A 21,471-nucleotide genomic window follows, 5' to 3' on the forward strand; every position below is an offset into this window, starting at 1 on the left:
CCTTGAAGGTCTCATGCTAAGTGAAATAAGACAGAGAAAGATAAATACTGTATGATATCACTCATATGTGGAATCTAAAAAAAACACGAACAAGAAAACAAAATAAATGAACAACCAACAAAAACAGGTAGACACAGAGAACAGAGCAGTGGTTGCCAGACGAGAAGGGGTGGGGCAAAACGGGTAAAAGGGACCAACTGTTTGATGATGGATGGAAACTAAACTTTGGATTGTGAGCAGCCTATAGGGCATATAGAAGTAAAGATATAATGTTGTATACATGAAACTTACATAATGTTATAAACCAACATTACTTCAACAAAAAATAAGTAGATACTAACCATCCTGACGGTCACGTGCGCAGCATGGGGAACACCCAGCGTGAATCAGTATTTAACATCCCCTCCTCCATACAACACAACTACTTCCAGCAACAATCATGCAATAATCATCATTCTATTCTTGAATCATTTAGTTTTAAAATAACCATTTAAAAAGGTCGTATTTATTTATAACATCTTTATTGGAGTATAGCTGCTTTACAATGGTGTGTTTGTTTCTGCTGTATAACAAAGTGAATCAGCTATATGTATACATATATCCCCATATCCCCTCCCTCTTGCATCTCCCTCCCACCCCTCTAGGTGGTCACAAAGCATGAGCTGATCTCGCTGTGCTATGCAGCTGCTTCCCACTAGCTATCTATTTGACATTTGGTAATGTATATATGTCAGTGCTACTCTCTCACTTCGTCCCAGCTTACACTTCCCCTTCCCCGTGTCCTCAAATCCATTCTCTATGTCTGCGTCTTTATCCCTGTCCTGCCCCTAGGCTCCTCAGAACCTTTTTTTGTGTTTGTTTTTTGAGATTCCATATATATATGTGTTAGCATACGGTATTCGTTTTTCTCTTTCTGAATTACTTCACTCTGTATGACAGACTCTAGGTCCATCTACCTCACTACAAATAACTCAATTTCGTTTCTTTTTATGGCTGAGAAATATTGCATTGTGTATATGTGCCACATCTTCTTTATCCATTCATCTGTCGATGGACACTTAGGTTGCTTCCATGTCCTGGCTACTGTAAATAGTGTTGCAATGAACATTGTGGTACATGACTCTTTTTGAATTATGGTTTTCTTAGGCTATATGCCCAGTAGTGGGATTGCTGGATCATATGGTAGTTCTGTTTTTAGTTTTTTAAGGAACCTCCATACTGTTCTCCATAGTGGCTGTATCAATTTACATTCCCACTAACAGTGCAAGAGTGTTCCCTTTTCTCCACACCTTCTCCAGCATTTACTGTTTGTAGATTTTCTGATGATGGCCATTTAAAAAGAAGATCAATTTTAAAGTGACTTCTAAAATGCAGCAAAACATTTCTTCCATGAACTAAAATATGCACTTACCCAGCACTATGACACCTAGGAGTTCTCACTCTCTCACTGTTTTAAATTTTAAGCACATATTAAAAACTCCAGGGACTTCCCTGGTGGCGCAGTGGTTGAGAATCTGCCTGCCAATGCAGGGGATACGGGTTTGAGCCCTGGTCCGGGAAGGTCCCACATGCCACGGAGCAACTAAGCCCGTGCGCCACAACTACTAAGCCCGTGCGCCAAAACTACAGAGCCCGCGCTCTAGAGCCCGTGCTCCGCAACAAGAAAAGCCACCGCAATGAGAAGCCCACGCACCACAACGAAGAGTAGCCCCCGCTCGCCGCAGCTAGAGAAAACCCGCGCACAGCAACGAAGACCCAACGCAGCCAAACAAATAAATAAAAACTCCAAATGGTCACACAGTGACAGAAGTGAAGAAACTCAATTTCCATTTGTTCATCGTCAACTGCACTATCACTGTTTATCTCAAAGCTCTGTTTAAACATAAGAACATGTTGTACCATAAGGACGAAAGGCATGAAGCACTCCTAAAGCAGCTCCAGCATGGCCGAACTGCTAGGAACTTAACTCTCAAATCAACGTGTATCACTCGGTCCACGTGTATCAGGGCCAACTGTGTAACAGAGTTGCCCAAATTGATTTCCATGTACAATACAATGTTTATTAAAGGAAACATTTTTTAAAGTGTGCTAATCTGATGTGCGTAAATAAATATATACTTACACATAGGTATATATAATTATTAACAGCAGCAACTATTCAGAATTTAGAGAAGCAAAAGAGTTTTTCCCAGAAACTATGTTATCAGTGGCTTCTGTTTAGATTTGCCCACACGTGGTGGTAACAAAATGCAGACCGGCTGAAGTCAGCTGTACTGGTTTTAGCCTCTGTAAAGGCTGCCCCGCCTGACAGCCCCACCTGCGGGGGACCGCGCCCATGGCTCCACCCATGGGACGCAGCTGCACACAGCCAAAAGCAAAAGAACCCTGCAGACAGAAGGCCTCTGAAGACACAAAATAAACGTCCAAGTTCAGACACAAAAGCTTTTGTGTTGCGCACATTAAGACAGCCCTCACAGTTTACAGTGAGGGTAAAGCAGGGTTTCTCAACGTCAGCACCGTTGGCTATTTGGCGAGGCTAATTCCTTGCTGTGGGACCGTCCTGTATGTTACAGGATATTAATCTGCCTGCCTGGACTCTATCCACTGCATACACAGGCCAGTAACACACTCCCATACCCTTGAACCAGGATGTGACAAAGGTCCCCCTTCACCGCCACCTCAGAGTCCCTCGGGCGGAGGTTAGAACACCTAGGGACGGCACACGAAAATCAGGCCCAGGGCTCGCCCCAGGGAAGGGAGACGTGGTTTTTTTTTTAGAGCTCCCTTTTCATTCTTAGCAAGTGCATCTATTTCTTATTCAAACACACATTTAATTAAATACACAAAGAGAGGGTGTGCCACTGAAAAAAATGCCAGCAGCCCTCTCAAATTATTTTTCCTTTATTTTCAAATATTTACCTAATGAACAGAAACAAAACAAACATCTTTCCCAAAAGGCCATTCCAGCCCAAGAGAGATATTCTATAAACACGGGCATAAATGACCACTGTAAAGAAAATATTTCCGGACATGCCTCCAACCCCGAATCACTTCTTTTACACACGATTCTAACTTGCTGTGGTTCCTCCAGGTCAAAGCAGCATGGAAGCGGCAAATCAGAACAGCAGCAGCAAGGTAAGCATAGTGTCCCCAGAGAGCCTTGGGAGAGGCAGCCTGGATATTGCAAAAAAAGAGCCGGGGATTCAGGGACAGGAAACCTGGATTTGAGTCTCTGTTCTACCACTTTCTCACCCTGGGGCTCTGACCAAATCACAACCTCCCAAGATGCCAGCTTTTATTTACGAAATGGAAGGTGATGTGTGCTTCTAAGAGCTGCCTTGAGAACTAACTCACTCGAACTAAGTGAAGGTTTTCATCCAGGTGTCAAATGTTATTACCTTGATTGTAGAATTACACACATCATGAGTCTCAGCCAGAGGTAACTGCTGGCTTTACCAATAGGAGTTTTATCACTGAAAACAGCCCCAGGGTTGGTTCCAACAGCATGAACAGCAGATTCAGAAGGTGGAAAAGAGTAGGAAACATGTGAAAGCATAGAGCACAGGAGCGAAGGGCAGGGAAGCCAGACTGCCTGGGTTCTCATCTCACTGGGTGATGCTGGGCAACTTTTTTGACTTCTACATGCTTCAGTCTCCATCTACAAACTGGGGATAACAGTGGCACCGTCGGTGCCCATTATTTGCGGCAAATATTAAACCAGTGATCCTAGGGGAAGGGAATACGGGCTTAGGTTCCTGTGAGCCTCTGGTCAGAACATTTTTGTCCACTGATCAACACGTAACCATGGGGACTTCCCTGGCGGTCCAGTGGTTAAGACTCTGCGCTTCCACTGCAGGGGACAAGGGTTCAATCCCTGGTCGGGAACGAAGATCCCACGTGTCTCGTGACCAATAAATAAATAAATAAAAACATAAAACATTCGCTGTCACCTATTACATTTTTTTAAAAATCAGAAATAAAGTTTTAAAAATACATAACCATGTTTTATGTGCTTCTGTTTTAAGACACCTTATTTAATAGATGCAGTTGATTCATCAATATTGAACTCACAGCCAACAGCACTATAACTCATGCTTGAAGAAGCTTATCTAACACACCTGTTTTCTCCCTAAGGCACAGCACAGCCTTCCAGCACTTCGGAACTCTCGACGTAATTCCAGCACTACGCTTGGGGGCCATTTAAACAACAAAATCACCAACCAAAAAAAAAAAAAAAAAAAAAACAAAAACAAAGCTCAGGGGCTTCCCCGGTGGCGCAGTGGTGGAGACTCCGCCTGCCAATGCGGGGGACACAGGTTCGAGCCCTGGTCTGGGAAGATCCCACATGCCGCGGAGCAACTGGGCCCATGAGCCACAACTACTGAGCCTGCGCGTCTGGAGCCTGTGCTCCGCAACGAGAGGCCGCGATAATGAGAGGCCCACGCACCGCGATGAAGAGCGGCCCCCGCTCACCGCAACTAGAGAAAGCCCTCGCACAGAAACGAAGTCCCAACACAGCCAAAATTAAATAAATAAATAATTAATTAATTTTTAAAAAAAAAAGCTCAAAAATGCGAAGAGTTGCACTAATGAGACCACGAAGAGGACACCTAGTCATAGTAGGAGACCTGAAACAAGAAGGCAGAGCATCTCCTACCTGAGCTGGGAACATGCACGTCAGTAACTCAAATTTTCCTCCACTGTGTGTGTCTACAAAGGGTCGCACAGTGCTACAACTACTGATTTGAGCGTTATACAAATAAGTTTTAACAAGGAGGCAGATTTGCACATACAGAATTTGCAAATAATGAGGATCAACTGTACCAGACTCACGAAGTAGCTTTGATGATTCCATGAATGAATACAGATAAAGCGCTGAGAACTTCCCCATGTATAGGAAGCACTCCACAGATGTTCATTATTACTGGGGAGTCAAATATGTCCGTAACATATCACATAGTGTAAAAGGCTTAACAAAACTGTGAAAAAAGAAGATAGATGGTGGTAGAGAACCACAGACGAGGGAGTATGGCATAGAATAAAGAAATCAAAAACCAAAACTCAGGAAATTTCTTCCCTAAAGCAGTCTTCCACTTAACCTATTTATCTTTCTCTCCACCAAAAGATTACACTCCCCAGGCCAGCCATCTACCTTTCCGCTCTCACATACATTCTCTGGATGCTTTGTCCTTTTTGCAACATCTGGTAGGAAACGACATTTCCCCAACTCCCTCACCAACTGGCTTCCAGGTAGGGTTGGCCTGCGGGAGACACCAGCAGCAGCTGGGAGGACAGGCGCAGGGAAGAGGCCGAGGTCTCTCATCCCCTTTCCATCCACCCACCAGCATCTCCTCCAGGGATGCAGCCCTTTCCAAAGGGTTCTACTTCCCGTTTCTGGTAACACTTCCAACTCCCATGCCCCCCGCAGCCCTCGGGGTGGATTTCTTCTGGTGGCTGCAGATCTCTGGGTTGCCACATGCTCTGTGGTACATCAATGTCACCTCTTCCATCACCTACAAACCCAGTTTTCTGTCGTAGGTCCTCTGGTCACAATGCCTAGTCCAGTTATCCTGACTGACATGATACCACACATGGCTCCAGGATGCTAAACCTGCAACTCTCCTGCCGAGACCAGCTCCACTACACACACACACACACACACACACACACACACACACCCTGTCCTTCCCACAATCTCACCTCACATTTAGACTCTCTGGATTGAGGACAAATAAAGGTGCTTTGGTTTGCTTTCTTTTAATTCACTGCTGCCGGAAGAAAGTGCACTTACGAAACTATTAGAGCTACTTCAGCTTTTTATCCAGTACGTTACCTCCCCCTTTCAACATGGGTTACTGGTTGCCCCTGCTCCAACAGTCTCCTTCTGCTTAAGTGCTATTTACTTTCAAAAGACTAAGCAGTACTCTCCCCTCATACATACCTTGATTTAAAAAAAAAAAAGATCCAAATGCGGCCGATGGCACATGGCCAATTTCCTCTCATAGTCAGCACTAGCCACGGCTGCCGCTGACAGCGGCCAGTATAATCAATGTCCATTAATTCTGAGGCAATTTCCAATCTTCTCATCCCATTGTTTCTTACTCAGGGCATAAAAATGCAACGCCTGACCATAATCACGAACAGGCATAAAAGAGGAGTAAACAAGTTCACGTGGATAAAAGAATGCAAGAGTGAACAAGATTCTGATAAGTGAATCAGAGAAGCAGGAGAAAGAGGGCCTGTGGGCAACATTCGCTACTCACTGAATGCCCGTTCTCTTCTCCTCCCTAGACGCACAGCTGGATGACGTGTTCCAGCAAGGTGAGGCCAGGGGACCTGCGTCTGTGCTCCCTTCCAGGGGGCTAGAATGAACACCACTGCAGGGTGATCCTGGAGGGCAGGGGTTCACAAAGTCAGGGCCTATTTAGCCTTGGTCGCCAAATGACTTTTTTTTTTTATTGAAGTAGAGTTGATTTAAAATATTGTAATAGTTTCGGGTGTACAGCAGTGATTCAGTTATACATATATATGTATATATCTATATTCTTTTTTCTCTGATTCTTTTCCATTTTGGGTTATTACAAGATATTGAATATTGTTTCCTGTGCTATACAGTAAATCCTTGTTGTTTATTTTATATATAGTAGTATGTATCTGTTAATCCCATACTCCCAGTTTATCCCTCACCACTCTCCTTTGGTAACCATAAGTTTGTTTCCTATGTCTGTGAGTCTGTTTCGTAAATAAGCTCATTTGTACTATTTTCTAGATTCCACATAGAAGTGATATAATATTTGCCTTTGTCTGACTTACTTGACTTAGTATGATAATCTCTAGGTCCATCCATGTTGCTACAAATGGTATTATTTCATTCTTTTTTTTTTTTTTTTTTTTTTAAAGAACCAGCTTTTAGTTTTATTGATCTTTTTTTTTTTTTTTTGGCTATGTTGGGTCTTCGTTTCTGTGCGAGGGCTTTCTCTAGTTGCGGCAGGCGGGGGCCACTCTTCATCGCGGTGCGCAGGCCTCTCACTACCGCGGCCTCTCTTGTTGCGGAGCACAGGCTCCAGACGCGCAGGCTCAGCAGTTGTGGCTCACGGGCCTAGTTGCTCCGCGGCATGTGGGATCTTCCCAGATCAGGGCTCGAACCTGTGTCCCCTGCATTAGCAGGCAGATTCTCAACCACTGCGCCAACAGGAAAGCCCTCATTCTTTTTTATGGCTGAGTGATATTCTGTTGTATATATGTACCACATCTTTATCCATTCATGTGTTGATGGACATTTAGGTTGCTTCATGTCTTGGCTATTGTAAATAGTGCTGCTATGAACATTGGGGTGCATACATCTTTTCAAATTCGAGTTTTTCCAGATATATGCCCAAGAGTGGGATTGCTGGATCACACAGTAACTATTTTTAGTTTTTTAAGGAACCTCCATACTGTTCTCCATAGTGGCTGTATCAATTTACATTCCACCAACATTTACTGTATCATTACAGTAAATTATTACATTACATTATTATTTACATTACACCAACAGTGCAAGAGGGTTCCCTTTTCTCCAAACCCTCTCCGGCATTTATTATGCTAAATGAGTTCTTAAAAGGGGTAATTTCCCCACCTCCACCAGCCTAAAACGTTGAACTAGGAAAAAGAAACTTGCACTGGGTATAAAATGACTATACGTATAGACACACACACACACAGAGGTCCTTCTGTTACAGAAGGTCACAAACGCAGGACATGTGCCTTTCAAATGAGCTGGGCAGACATCTGGTCAAGGTGGCCAAAGGCGTATATGAAATAACCCTCCAGCAGGTCCCTTCCAGACGGATCTCTAAAAAGAGAGATCACCATTTGGGTGAGGAACACAGGAATGGGCACTGTTCCTGGTTCCCCATCTCCTGTCGGGGAGAACAGTGCCCTGCAGACCAATAACACTTTCACTTTGCAGCATAAAAACCAGGATTCAGAGAGGTCAGGGTGGGCCCTCCAGCAGAAACAGAGCCGAGACCCCCCCCATCTCCCAGGTCGGTGCTACTACTCAAAGCGGGTGGGAGCATCCACAGAGGGGGGCCGGTCCACCAAGTGTTTCTGGTCTTTGAAGAGCTAGGTACCAAAACTGAGGGTAAGTGTCCTTTTAACTTTTACAGCCAGTGGACAGGGTAACTCTATGTCTTTGAATCTCATAATAAAATTGAAGGCTAGTATTTTACACTGCCTTTTTTTTTTTTTTTTTTTTTAGATTAAGTTGTTTCAAACTAGTTTATTGAGGGGTTCCATTTTCACTCCTCAATAGATTTTATGTATTTCTCATATGCTTCTTCACTCATTAGTTCATCTAGTTCTGAAGGGTTACTGAGTGTCATCTTGATCAGCCAACCATCTTCATAACAAGATTGGTTGACAAGTCCTGGATTTTCTGCTAGAGCTTCATTAATTTCAGTTACTTCTCCTGATAGAGGAGAATAGAGTTCACTAGCAGCTTTCACACTTTCCAAAGCACCAAATTCCTCGTCTGTTCAATTTTGTCCCAACTTCAGGCAGACTACAGTAAACAACATCTCCCAAAGCTTCCTGTGCAAAATTGCTGATTCCCACTGTTCCAACACCGTTTTCTGTTGTTACCCATTCATGTCTGTCTGTGAATTTACGACCCGACAGCAGAGCGGGGCCGGTGTGCAGCGCCCGGATGGCGCCCGCCCGCAGTCCCCAGGGCCGCGGCGGGCAGGGCGCGTTGGGTGCAGAGATGGCACGCAGGCTGCAGACCGCGGCCCGCACGCTCCGCGCCACTCGCAGCGCCATGTGCGCAGGGGACCACTTCCTTCTTTCTTTAATCTCACTTTTTCTAGCAATCTATTTTGATGGTACCAGACCATGATGGTTTAGAATTTTAAAAAACGGTTCCATTTCTGCAGGCACCCCAAACTCTTCAACCAAATTCCCATGGTCACCGCACCCCCTTCCCCAATCCTTCCTGCCTCACCCTCACCCAGGCTCTCCTCTACCTTTCACCCTTCCTTTCCAGGAGGCATCTCCCTTTAAGTGGGTGGTGGTAAACTTTCCAGTAGCCCCTGCAATGCATGCGCAGTGGGCACTGACTCCCGTGAGCCATCTTGAGCTCAGACCAAAAGGAAGAGTTAAAAGTGATCAGTCAGGGCTTCCCTGGTAGCGCAGTGGCTGAGAATCTGCCTGCCAATGCAGGGGACACGGGTTCGAGCCCTGGTCTGGGAAGATCCCACATGCCGCGGAGCGACTAAGCCCATGAGCCACAACTACTGAGCCTGCGCGTCTGGAACCTGCGCTCCGCGACGAGAGAGGCCGCGACAGTGAGAGGCCCGCGCACCGCGATGAAGAGTGGCCCCCGCTCGCCGCAACTAGAGAAAGCCCTAGCACAGAAACGAAGACCCAACACAGCCAAAATAAATAAATAAATAGCGTTCCCTTAAAAAAAAAGTGATCAGTCATCATCCACACAGCTAAAATAACACAGGACTCCGGTCCCAGAAAGCCATCACGGTAAAAGAAGAAAAAAACCGTCCGTGGCCCTTACCCACGTTAATTAACCCGAGGGAGAGCCTCAGCCTGCCCAACAGAAGCTCTCTATCCATCACCTAAACCTGAGACGCAAAGTAAAGGAGCCTTCGCCTGTCTCCTCCAGGGAGGTCGACATACGTGGAGAGATGCCACGCCGGCTTGGGGAGAAAGGAGAGGACAGACTGAGTCACGTGTGCGGCATCAGGTATGGTGAAGTATTACGGGAAGGGAAGGGGACGTGGAGACGGCATTAGCTCTGTCCAGCAGGACCCACGGAACTGGCCATTACAAGGCAGCCCTGAACTAGTGGAGGAGGACGACTTGGAGAGAAGGATTTAAACACATACACCTCCTTGAAAGTGAATGAAGAGAAACCGTCTAGACGACAATGACGGGACAGTGACCTAACGAACGAAACCACGGGAAAGGGCGGAGCCAGGCAGCGCCAACCCTCCCCGGAGCGTGGGTACCGCGGGGCTTGCTGTAGGTCTCCGTCCCAGGCAGGCCACGTTTTTTAGACTTTCCAGGGACAAAAGGATGGTAATTTTAACAGACGCCAACATCGGCACCTTTCAGTTACTAAGACGTGTCATCCACGAGATCAGAAAGGCAGGGGCTCGAGGGGGATGTAAATGAGCAAGTATTCCACTAAGTCTCCGCACTTGTCTGAGTATTTGAAATATTTAAACATTTTTCAGTATTTTTTTTCAAGTATAGCCAGAGAACAGACACATGACGCTGTTTTGAAACGTCTTGCCACAAACCGGGAATTCTGATTAGATCCAGTCCAAACCAGGCATGCCTTGGGAAGACAACTGCTCTGCTGTTCCACGTCTGGCCTGGTGACAAGGGGCAGCCCCAGCCCTGACCCCTGCCCTGCACCCCACCTTTCCCTGGGGCCAACAGGGCGGCGGGATTAATCCAACGTGCCCAGCTATCAGTGGGCGGCAGCTGTCTACACAGACTGCAGGCACCTCTTGGGCTTTGAGAAGGAGGGCCGAGATGGAGATCCAATGTGCACCACAGGCAAAGGGCCGGGAAGGTGACAAGCATCCTCAGCTGACTCTCTTCCCAAATCCTGCGGCCACCATCAGGCTGGCTCAAGAGCCTGTCCCTGCCCCACTCCAGGCAGGCCATACAGTGGACGCGGCTGCACAGCACACAGCCAAGGGCAGGCACTGACATTTCCCAAGACGTGACTAACATCCTGGGAACCACAGAAAGAAATGTGAGCACGGACAGTGAAGGCTGTCTCATCTTAATTGCATCCAAGACTTGCCATCTAAGCCCCCATTTCTGTTACACCTCTTCCAAGATTACTCATCTTTGATGCCAACAGGAGAACGCCATGAACTTGAAACTCCATCATCTGGATTTGTTGATGACTATATTTCAACGCCTGCATGAGCGGGATAAAAAGAAAATGAAACCAAATTTTTCCTACCTAACACCTGTTTCTTTTTGACACTCATTGGTTCGGCTCATCCTGCTGCCACATGCCAGGTTCTGTACTCGCCACTGGTGGTGTGAAAAGGAATAAGGCCAACCCTCGTGCTCAAGGAAGGTACAGTCTAGACAGACCCACAGTGAGTAACATGCCTTCTGCTGCCCTCCTGGCCTTAGCCTTCTCCTCTGGCAGTGTGTGTTCACGAGATCTACTGGGGTGCCTATGGTTTTAACTTCCATTTTTATCAACACTGCATCCTTCTCTTCCGGTCAGGTCTCCAGAAATGAAACTCAGAGATGGTTCTTTGAGAAACTAAGGCATAAAAAACCAGGTACAGGATCTACCAACCTATGTGAGAAACATTTTCCGACACCCATTTCCCAGCAACACCCTTTCTTACCACAGACTCTGTGGCAGAGTTAGGGTCATTTGTTTCCAGAAGCCAATCATTTCCCTGATCTAAACTGACTCATGGTTACACGTAAACCCAAGCCTAAAGCTGGGACAACTTCTTTCCCGTTGAATCAGAAGAAAGACGGTTTTACAAAATGGCCAGGGGAGAAGGGTGACTGCTTCTCCACCTTCAGGAAGACCCAACCACCTCCAAAGTCCTGGGCGTTGTCAAAGTGTGGAGAGTGTGCTTTATAATCTGAAGGCTAATTTAAAAGATGGTAAGACACGCAAACTCATCTGTGATACGGCTTTCAAGTTATAAATGTCAGTGACAGCCAGTCTGCTGCGTTGGGAACTCCTCCAACAGGTTGACAGCAGCCCAATTCCACGGCTCTGGAGGAGGCTGACAGACAGCTGCTCTTTCAGTAGTTATTCTGAAAGGAGCCAAGAGGCCCTTCCAAAGGCAGCTAGGTATTGGCGCGCTGGAGGGGGAAGGAGACACCATATCTGGTGGCAGGTAGACACAGCCCAGGAGTGCCACGTGATGCCAACACGTCTGCCTGCTCCACGAAGACTGTCAACCCCACACAGTGCAGGAAAAAAAGAAAAAAAAAAAAAAATCACAGCAGAGGAGGGGCAGAAAGATGCACATCCTTCCCAGAGCATAAGCCACTGCACCTGGGTATCAGGGAGCGCAGACCCAGCTCCTAGTCTCCACGATGCCAGCCTGCTACAGCCCTAGCTGCCATGCCTGGCACCTCTTGGAGGGCAGTGAACGGACTTCCTTATCTGTCGGCACTTCACTAGTTTCAGAACAGACCCTTGAAGATAGATGGTTTACTTGTCCGGTCCCTGAACTGAAAACCACTCCCTTTCAGTCATGTGTGTGATGTGGATGTAGGGGGATGTGTAAGAGGGATTAAATATGCTTGTTCTGTCTTAGACAAAACCCTATGTCTTTAGAGACGCAAAATCTCTTTAAGGTTCTGACGGAGACACTTTTTGTTTCTCTGGTGTCTCCCAGCGGGACAAACTTTCAAGGTGACAGCTAGAGAGAAGCCTCTGATAAAAGTCACATGGTCACATAATTTGAGATCTAACTAAGGCTTTTATTCACATCAGACATTCATCTGCTTGTCAGTTGCTGGAGTGGATTTTCCTGTGATGTTGTTAGGGACAAAGTTTGTTCAAAAGATCCACACACATAAGAGAAACAAGAATTATGAATGTTTCATGTTTCATTCTGCTGGCCCCATAACCCTGACACCCAAATCCTATTAGCCTGTAAAATCCAAAAATTCTGCTCCCAAGCTGAATGTCTGATTTACCAAGGTGACTCTCAAAGGTAGCTTAGACAGTGGTTTTAAGCACTCAGGGCTATTCATCCAGTTAGAACAAGGAAGTACTCAGCAAAGTGCTTCCTCCGTAAAATATGTTCATAACTGGGGTCTTAGGAAAATGTACTCCGTGAACAATTCCTTGATACAGACACAGTTCAGAGATTGTGCAGTCATTCTGAGTCACACTCTCCACTTCATTGGCTTCGCTAATTTATGTTCACACCATGATCCTCTGTGTCTGAAGAGGCCAGCCCTTCCACCTAAGAGTATCAGGCCGTAATCCAGCCCAATACATTTGCGTTTGATAATGACTAAGTAATAAATGACCTTCTGCTCCAGTCACTTTACTAATTCGAGGCAGACAAAACATTCTTGCCCAGTTAACCCAAAAGATCAATTCCACCAGGTCTTAACCAAATAGCCAGAGACGTACGTCTCCTTGGGATTGAGTTGCACTAGAAGCGCAACGCCCTGGCCCTTTGGGACTGTGGTGCATTTTGATGGTTCCAAATGCTAACGTCTGACTCAAATCCTAGGTCCTCTCCCCCTAAGGGCAAATATCCCGGGTCTGTGCTTAGCCAGGTAAATATGTGCTTACTATGGTACTTACATGGCCTGATGGATCCGCCCCCAATGTCTACTATAGAGCAGTAATCACTCCTGCAATCACAAGGACAAAGACATTTTTAAGTTTCTCCTCTTTAAGAACTTGATCCATTGCAAACAGACAGGCTGACAAAGAGCTTCTGCGAACTAGGCCTCTCACATTTCGGAACCCGACTGCCTTTTAAGATAAATACCGAAAAATAGCTAGGTGAGCGTTCCCTATCACTTCAACGCCCAGAGGCGTTTATCGAAAAAATTACATTATCTCACTTGTTAGGATCCAAATCCATCCATTATTAGTTCAGCAGGAGTAAGGCTACATTTGGCAAAGATGGAGCATGTCCACAGAACCTCTCTTCGTTCCAGGTCTCAGGAGGCATTAAACCAAAGCTTTTACCAATCCTAATGCTTTCCGGACTAGACTACATTAATTTATACACACAGTCTCAAGTAGGTGTATACACACGATTTAAAAAATACATAGCTCTACGACAAAAAACCAAGGAGTCTGCAATACGAGATAAAGCCAGTTGAATTGCAAGCCTGTTCATTTAAATATAACAGATTACTTGTACCTGCTTCACCTTGAATAAAACCAGAAAAACAGTAAAAAGCCATTTTAGAAATATACCTACTATGTGCTTCTGATATCACTAATATTTTCCCTCTATAAAACTCCTTTACAGAAAAACAAAAGGGGGAAAACACGTCCTTTAACGGATACATACAGTGTGTTTCTGATATTCGTGGAATTTATCAGCAGAGAATTATAACACTGAAAGAGAGCTCAATAGAGAGGGAGGGAAGGAGAGAGAGGGAGGGAAGGAGAGAGAGAGAAAAAGAATAAAGACCATGCTCAACAGACCCATCTTCAAGCTAACTGCCCAGAAGTCTTCTAAGACTAGCCAACTGGTCTACTTTTTACTTAAGACCCTCATGGAAGAACATGTACCATATTCTGCTGGAAAATGTCTGAAAAGAGTTTTGTTTTTTTAATACAAAGATGATTCTCTCTTTATATGGTCTGCAGCATATAACTACCCTTCACAGCACTAACATTTTTGTCTGTGTCAACAGTCTCTGAGCAAAGCAGAGGGTTGGTGCACTGGGGCAACATACAAGAGCAGATTCAACCTGCTGTCATTCCAAATCCACCATCTCCATGAAACAGTCTGGCCTGAAATGCTTGCTAAGGAAGGGTAGAAGGCTGGAAGGAACTGAATCAATGCTGGTGACCACGGGGCCCCTTTTGTACCAGCTTCATTCTGAGATAGCTTTGAGGTGAAGGAATGGGTTATCATGATACAGAAAAAGCTACTAACTCCTGTAAGCAGCACCAAGATACATTTCAAGAAAACAGTCCTAAGCATCTTGGTCAACATCAAAAACACATTCTCATGTAAGCCGTATCAGCTAACAAAACGAACACCCATGTGCCTCCGACCGAAATAATATCAACTTACTTTCAGCGCCTTAACTCTTTTCTGTATGTTTTCATAAACACCTAATTTGGTATATTACATGGCAATTTGCCTTTGAATACTGCGATCAAGTGCACAGGCCGTGGTGACTTAATGAATCATACCAGTAGTGAGATTGGTATGATTCATAAGTCAAAATGTTCATGATGTGCCACAAGGAAAAGTTCATTACCCTTTACCCCCCCCAACACCTTCAAATCTGGATTTTCTTTAATAATACTCATACTAATTAAGAACTCAATCTCGACTTCACTTTAAGAATCAGACAAGCTATTCCCTGAGTCATACGAAAACTACTGCATTATGCTTGGCTCTATACATTAGCAAAATTCATGGTCACCAAGAAACCCAAAGGCCATTCACTTTTATCCTCAGCAAAGCTTTAATGTTCAACTAATCTTAAATAGCATTTCCTGCAGAGCCAAGTATATAAGATTAAAGTTTATAGCCATTTCTAGCTGCGTCTATAGATAAAGAAAATGTTGAAGGAAGTCCTTTCTCCTTCCTAATTTTCAAAACCAGCACCGCTCCACGGCTTTCATCAAGATTTTACCCAAAGTATCTTTTCTAGGTATTAATAGGCTCCCTCGATCTCTTCCTGGGCTTATGCTTTGATTTTCCTCCCTTAATTATACCTAAACTTGTGAAAGCACTTGTAAATAGAGATCATGGGAATGCAATTCAATCTAGAAAGAATAAGGTAGCAATCACTGGAGATAGAGAGTAGCTAGGAAAAATTGGAATCCCATTTTCAACCAACCTATACCCCTTTCATTTTATATTTCGGAAAAAATATATTATAAATGACCCACAAACAAAATAATCTACTTGATGAGCTCTGCCCTCTAGAGTGGCATTCTATCAGAAATCTGCATCTGAGTATCTTGCCTATCGCCCCTTCCCCATTCAAAGCATCTCTAAAGGTGAGCCATGGTAAACGCAGCTTGTTCAAGGACCACCTCTGCAGCACCTACTCTGCATCTGATGACACAGGATAATGGAGGCCAATTCCAGACTGGTGGGTCTCACACCTCTTTGTCCCTAATGCCCTTCAGCACCGTCATCTGTTGGGCTGATCCCTTTTCAATTTTACACTCAACTGTTCCATCCTCTTATTCCCTATGGACAATGTCTCTCCAAACAGAGAATCTCAGAATCTTTATGTGACCGGGGATACAACTCAAAGCAGGCTTTCCCTCTCTTCTTTCCACAGCCTAAGCAAAGGTGGCTCATTGTGAACACCAAAGCTGTCCCTACACTGATTCATGTGAGCAAATAGTTGAAGGGAGTTTATGGCTCCGCTTAAAATATCTTCATGCCTAGAAAAAAGATTTCCAACGATAAGACCACTGAACGCTTACACATTAGAAACAAATCATGACCATCGTTATAAGCGTTTTTTAAATTTTTCCTTTCTTTTTATTTTTATTTTTTAAATTGAAGTATAATTGATTTTACAATATCATGTTAGTTTCAGGTGTACAGCACGATTCAATTTAATATGTATTTCTATATATTATATGTATATATTTTTTCTTCTTCAGATTCTCTTCCCTTATAGGTTATTAAAAAATATTGAGTATAGTTCCCTATCATTATAAGATTTAAGTCATTCAATATTCCTTAAGGAACATCAGATAGTCAAAGAGAAAAATAGGCCCATAATTACAAGAGTGGCTTCATATGGCTTTCACCTTAGGTTGGGCAGAGCGGCTAAATTTACCGCACAGCACAATTTTGCCCAGTTACAAAGATCTAGAGTGGTTCTTGACATCAGGACTTCTACAATTCTGACCTGATACGTTTGGTTTCATCACATTTCAAACTTGCTAGCATCTTTCCATTTCGGTGAGGCCTTTCATCAAGGCTCCACTGAGAGCTTCCCAAGACAGACTCAAATCTAAATTTGCCTCACATGGCTCACACTGCCCGGACTCAAAGGCAGAGGCCCAACCTCACAAACCCAGTGCCTCTCCACGCCTCTGTCTCCTTGTGTCTGAAGGAGAGATAACCACAGCGCCTCAGTCAGAAAGGATGGGGGGGATTCACAAACTACTGCGCCCAAAAAGCACGGCCGCCTCATCAGAGAGGCAGCAAACCCACTACAAATGTTAGCAATTATTATTACTGTGGTTGTTACTCCTATAAGAGGATAATAAACTAATAGGATAATAAAAGGGCAGTTCTAGAACCGGTCAGAAGCCTGAAACCACAGCCTGGTGGTGCCCGATGCATTACATTTTGATTTTGCTAACAGCTATTTTGTCAGGCAGGTGTGATAACTAACAATGATTTAGTGCCTTGGGCCCTGCAATACCCTTACTTAACATGACCGCTCTACAGATGGTCCCTAGGTAAAGTGCTCGATTTAAAATAAGAAAAAAAAATTGCATTCCTTGCGACTTCCGAATTCATCACTAACTTGGATTACAGAGAGAATACTTGTAGCCAAACAAGTTCACCCAAGATTTTTACCAAGACACGGGCCAGGAGACCACTTACCAAGGTTTGCAACTATTTTTAACGTTCATTGACAACGTCACAAAGAGCAGATCCCCTTTACAAAACTGGCACATAACCCCAAACAAAACTCAGTATTTTCATCGAAATTATTTTTAACAGCCACCAGGGAATTAATCTTAAAATTCTGGTTTTGGAACCATCCGAGTTACACCTGTTTCTCTCCCCTAGCCTAATGGCTCTCGACGTACAGCCCCGGAAGCAGCAGCAGCAACACCTGGGGAAGTCGGGAATGCAAAAATCTCAGACCCCACCGCACACCTACCGAATCAGAAACTCGGCTGGGGTCCGGCCATCTATCTGAACAAGCCCCCCAGGAGTCTGGGATGCAGTCTCAAGTCTGAGAACTGCTGCCAATAGGCTATTCACATGTGGCCTGGGACATCACTTCAGGCAGCTCTTTTCCTTAAAAAACTATCTGGCATTTTTCTGTTCCTTAAAAACCTGCTATAGGATGATGTCAACTGCTCCTTTCTATTTTTAATTCCTCACGATGAGGCTGAGGATGATTCATTCGGCACCTTATGTGATCACTTAAATAAGTAAGGCTCCTTCTCTCCCACCCTTAATGGAAGGTGACTGATGCCTGTTAGTTCTGATGTAATTATAGGAACAATTCAGTAACAAAAGCCTGTCCTTTATCAACCTCGGCGAAAGCTGTAGCAGAGTTATAATTATAACGCTCCATTCTTTTCCACAATGTGTGCATAATAATGTATCCTTTGAAATTGATCCTACTGCATGTCATAACAAGGAAACACAGAACCTGGGATCAAATTTAGTTTATTGTAAATAGAGATCAAAACTGCAAGTGTTTGGGCAAACCTTTTCAACTGACAGGAAACAAGTATGTATTAACCATCTGGCTTGGTCTCATTTATCTAAGTGAAACATGAAAAAAGAACGTTGATTTGCTGCTTTCCACGGGTCCCAGGGCGACCTCACAAAACTGAATGGGTCTTATCACCAGACACCACCCATCATCTAACTAATTATCAAAGCGGGAAGCATTAAGGGGCATTTCCTAAATAATAAATAACCCTTCCCTATACCTTTAATTTGTTGAAGTGTGTATTAATTCGAAGTTAATTTCATACCTGCTGTGAGGTCTCCTGATGAATTGTGACTACCAACATATTATTAATTTCCCTTTCCTTTTTGATTAATTTCACACTTAGGCTGGGTAAGAAAGGCAAGATTAATGATGTCTGCAAGACAGTGTTTGGTTCTTGTAAGATACTAAATCAACCTCAAGTGTTGAAGTAAACAGAGAACCCAGATAAGGAAATAATAATGGAATCATCTCCAGGAGGTGTCCAAGGTGCCATGCAAATAAATGCCCAGAACCCCGGAGAGTGTTTAAGCTGTAAACTCCAGTTAATACTCTTCTGGGAGGGGAGGAGAATGAAAGTTGGAACTCTTGAAGATTACAAGACACACTGATAAACTTGTGCCCTTACCAGTGACTGCAGCAACAGATTTATTTATCACACTATAGTTCTGAATTTTGCAAGGGTCCCTCTGTGTATTACTTAGCCTCTTCACAGCCTTCTTGCCTTCTCCCCACTCTCTCTGTGAGTCTCAGGACTCCTAGCTCAACGTGTGAAGAGACAGATCTCCTTCATCAAAGGATATAAAGAAAAGGAGTATAAACTCAATCGCATCATGCACTTTTCAATAGTCAGGGACCTTTGTGTATATATGCTAATCCTATTTCCAATAACACCACCTACATTCATTGAGAACGTGCTATGTGCCAAGACACTAGGACCTCTGTATGTTATCCAACCTAACAAGAGCTCTTGGAGGTCCTATCACACACATTTTACAGATCAAGAAACGGAGGCTTAGAAACCTAAGTATCTTGCATAAGTGAACCCCATCTTCACACAGATCTGTCAGGCTCCTAAGCCTGGAGTCTTCCATACCATACTGCTTCCCTGGGCGCATGAGTGAAGAGAACGTTTACGGCTGTGTGGAAATTATTCCAGAAGACCTGAAAGCTATGGGCATGCTCTAAGAAACTTCCCTGCCTACTCCAGCTCCAATGACCCAAGTCTTCTTTGAAGTCCAACATTTTTTCTTTTATACTGGAGTATAGCTGATTAACAATGATGTGTTAGTTACAGGTGTACCGCAAGTTATACCCATACAAGTATCCATTCTTTTTCAAGTTCTTCTCCCATTTAGATTATTACAGAATATTGAGAGGAGTTCCCTGTGCTATACAGTGGGTCCTTGTGGGTTATCTATTTTAAATATAGCAGTGTGTACATGTCAATCCCAAACTCCCAGTCTATCCCTCTCCCCCACCCACCCTTTCCCCCTGGTAACCAAAAGTTCATTCTCTAAGTCTGTGAGTGCTTCTGTTTTGTAACTAAGTTCATCTGTACCATTTTGTTAGATTTTTGAAGTCCAACATCTAAATAAAATTCCACAATTCTATGCTATCTCTTAGACTTTCTAATGTCCACTAGAGTACCCTGTATCTTACATCTCCCCTCACAAACAAGCCTGCCCAAATAAGACCTATATCTAAGTTCTAAACACGGCCTTCCGTCATCTCTGGCCATTGTCTAGAGCGTCATCAATATAGTAGTAGCCACTTGCTACATGTGGCTATTTAAGTTACAAGTAAATGAAATAAAAAACTCAGTTCCTCAGACACACTAGGCACATTTCAAGTACTCCATAACTTCATGTGGCTAGTGGCTACCATGTTGGACAGCAGAGATACAGAACAACCCCATCGTGGCAGAAAGTTCTACTGGACAGCACAGGGGTAGAGATATTTCAGGACAGCATCTTTTCATCTGAAATCCTTCTGACACTGTACAGAAGGACACAACCTCTTCACAGAACTAATTAAGGGCTTCACTAGGCTAACTGAGGCCATACCTACGTGTCTTCAGATGTCATCTTTTAGGAATAACACTCCTTGAGAAGTTAGGTCACTGGATAAACTTATAAAGCAAGCAGACCGACCTCATACAACACAAAGTGTCAGAAACTAGAGGTGCTAAGGAACAATCATCGTAATAAGGCCTTCCATTCGGGAATAACCACCCTATGGAACCACAGGTCGGGATTCACCAGGAACAATCACACAGACACACGCATGGGCACCCACACAGGGGCATCCCTAGGCTCTTCCTCAACAAAGCCCTCTCCGCTATTCCTCCTGGGCAAGACAAGGTCCCTGCATTTGGTCTCTTGTTTCTAACTATTAAGTAAATCAATGCAAGAAAATCACCTTTCAATCAGATTGGTATTTCCCACCACTCACTCTCAATTGCTTCATTAAAAGCTGGAGAATCAACAATGAGACAGGCTCTGGGTGACAATGACAGTCTGACAGTAGGCTAGAAAAGAGAGCCTCAGTCCCCTCAGTGACACCTGACCTGGAAGGAGTTACTTAAGACTTCCAGGAATTAAAAAACTTGAGAAACCCTGGGTATAGCTCCATTTTGGGGGAGGATCCTAAAATACAGTGTTGGTTACTGCTGGATTAGAACAGCCCTGGGTGGGACACACAGAGTGATAAAGAGGCAAGGTCACTGATCTGACCTTCGATTGTTCCAACCTGCAAGTGCCCTACACGAGGCATTTCTTCTCTCTCTCTCTCCATTCTTCACTGCTTTCTCCTTCCTCCCTCCCCACTGCTGTCTATGCACCAGGCCCCTAAGATTGAACTCCACGGCCAAGATAAGCCAGACTTCGTGGCTGCCAATATTGGTCTATAAAGTGGTAGACCGACAACTGAATGCCACCTCCACTGCCAACTCCTTTAGGTAATTACAGTAACCCCTTGAGAGTCCCATACCCAAATCAGCATACAGGTCAGACCTGGGTCTCTCTGACCACAGTAATGGATGGGAACTTTGTAAAGCTAAGACAAGAAATCGAGGAGGAGAGTTTTCTAATAAAAATGCAAATCAATTCATCCTCGGTTGGGGGAAGGTGATGGTAAACTAACATGTTCCTCTCTTAGAGCCTATGAAAGTCATCTCTGAACTCCCAACTCCATCACATGAGTAAGGCCGACTTCTGCCTCTCTTCTCAGCATTACTCACCTTTGCTTAAGGACCACGGCCAATGGAATCACTAACTCTAAGGAGAGGTCCAGCATTAACCCTTTCCTGCCCAGTAG

The 21,471-nt window shown here is 44.4% G+C and overlaps 1 protein-coding gene and 1 pseudogene across 5 annotated transcripts in view; both read right to left on the reverse strand.

Annotated features, from left to right (window-relative positions):
• Positions 1–21,471, reverse strand: part of MGAT5 (alpha-1,6-mannosylglycoprotein 6-beta-N-acetylglucosaminyltransferase) — a 371,967-nt gene that overhangs the window by 308,090 nt on the left and 42,406 nt on the right. The window contains exon 2 of one of the 5 annotated variants that reach the window (XM_068545238.1): positions 13,325–13,374. The exons of the other annotated variants lie outside the window; for them this stretch is intronic. The gene's annotated coding sequence lies outside the window, so the exon portion shown is untranslated. The remainder of the gene's footprint in view (positions 1–13,324; positions 13,375–21,471) is intronic. 5 annotated transcript variants of the gene reach the window in all.
• Positions 8,276–8,802, reverse strand: LOC137764948 (glycine cleavage system H protein, mitochondrial-like; annotated as a pseudogene).

Source organism: Eschrichtius robustus, chromosome 5 (genome assembly GCF_028021215.1).
Source record: "Eschrichtius robustus isolate mEscRob2 chromosome 5, mEscRob2.pri, whole genome shotgun sequence".
Classification (NCBI taxonomy): domain Eukaryota; kingdom Metazoa; phylum Chordata; class Mammalia; order Artiodactyla; family Eschrichtiidae; genus Eschrichtius; species Eschrichtius robustus.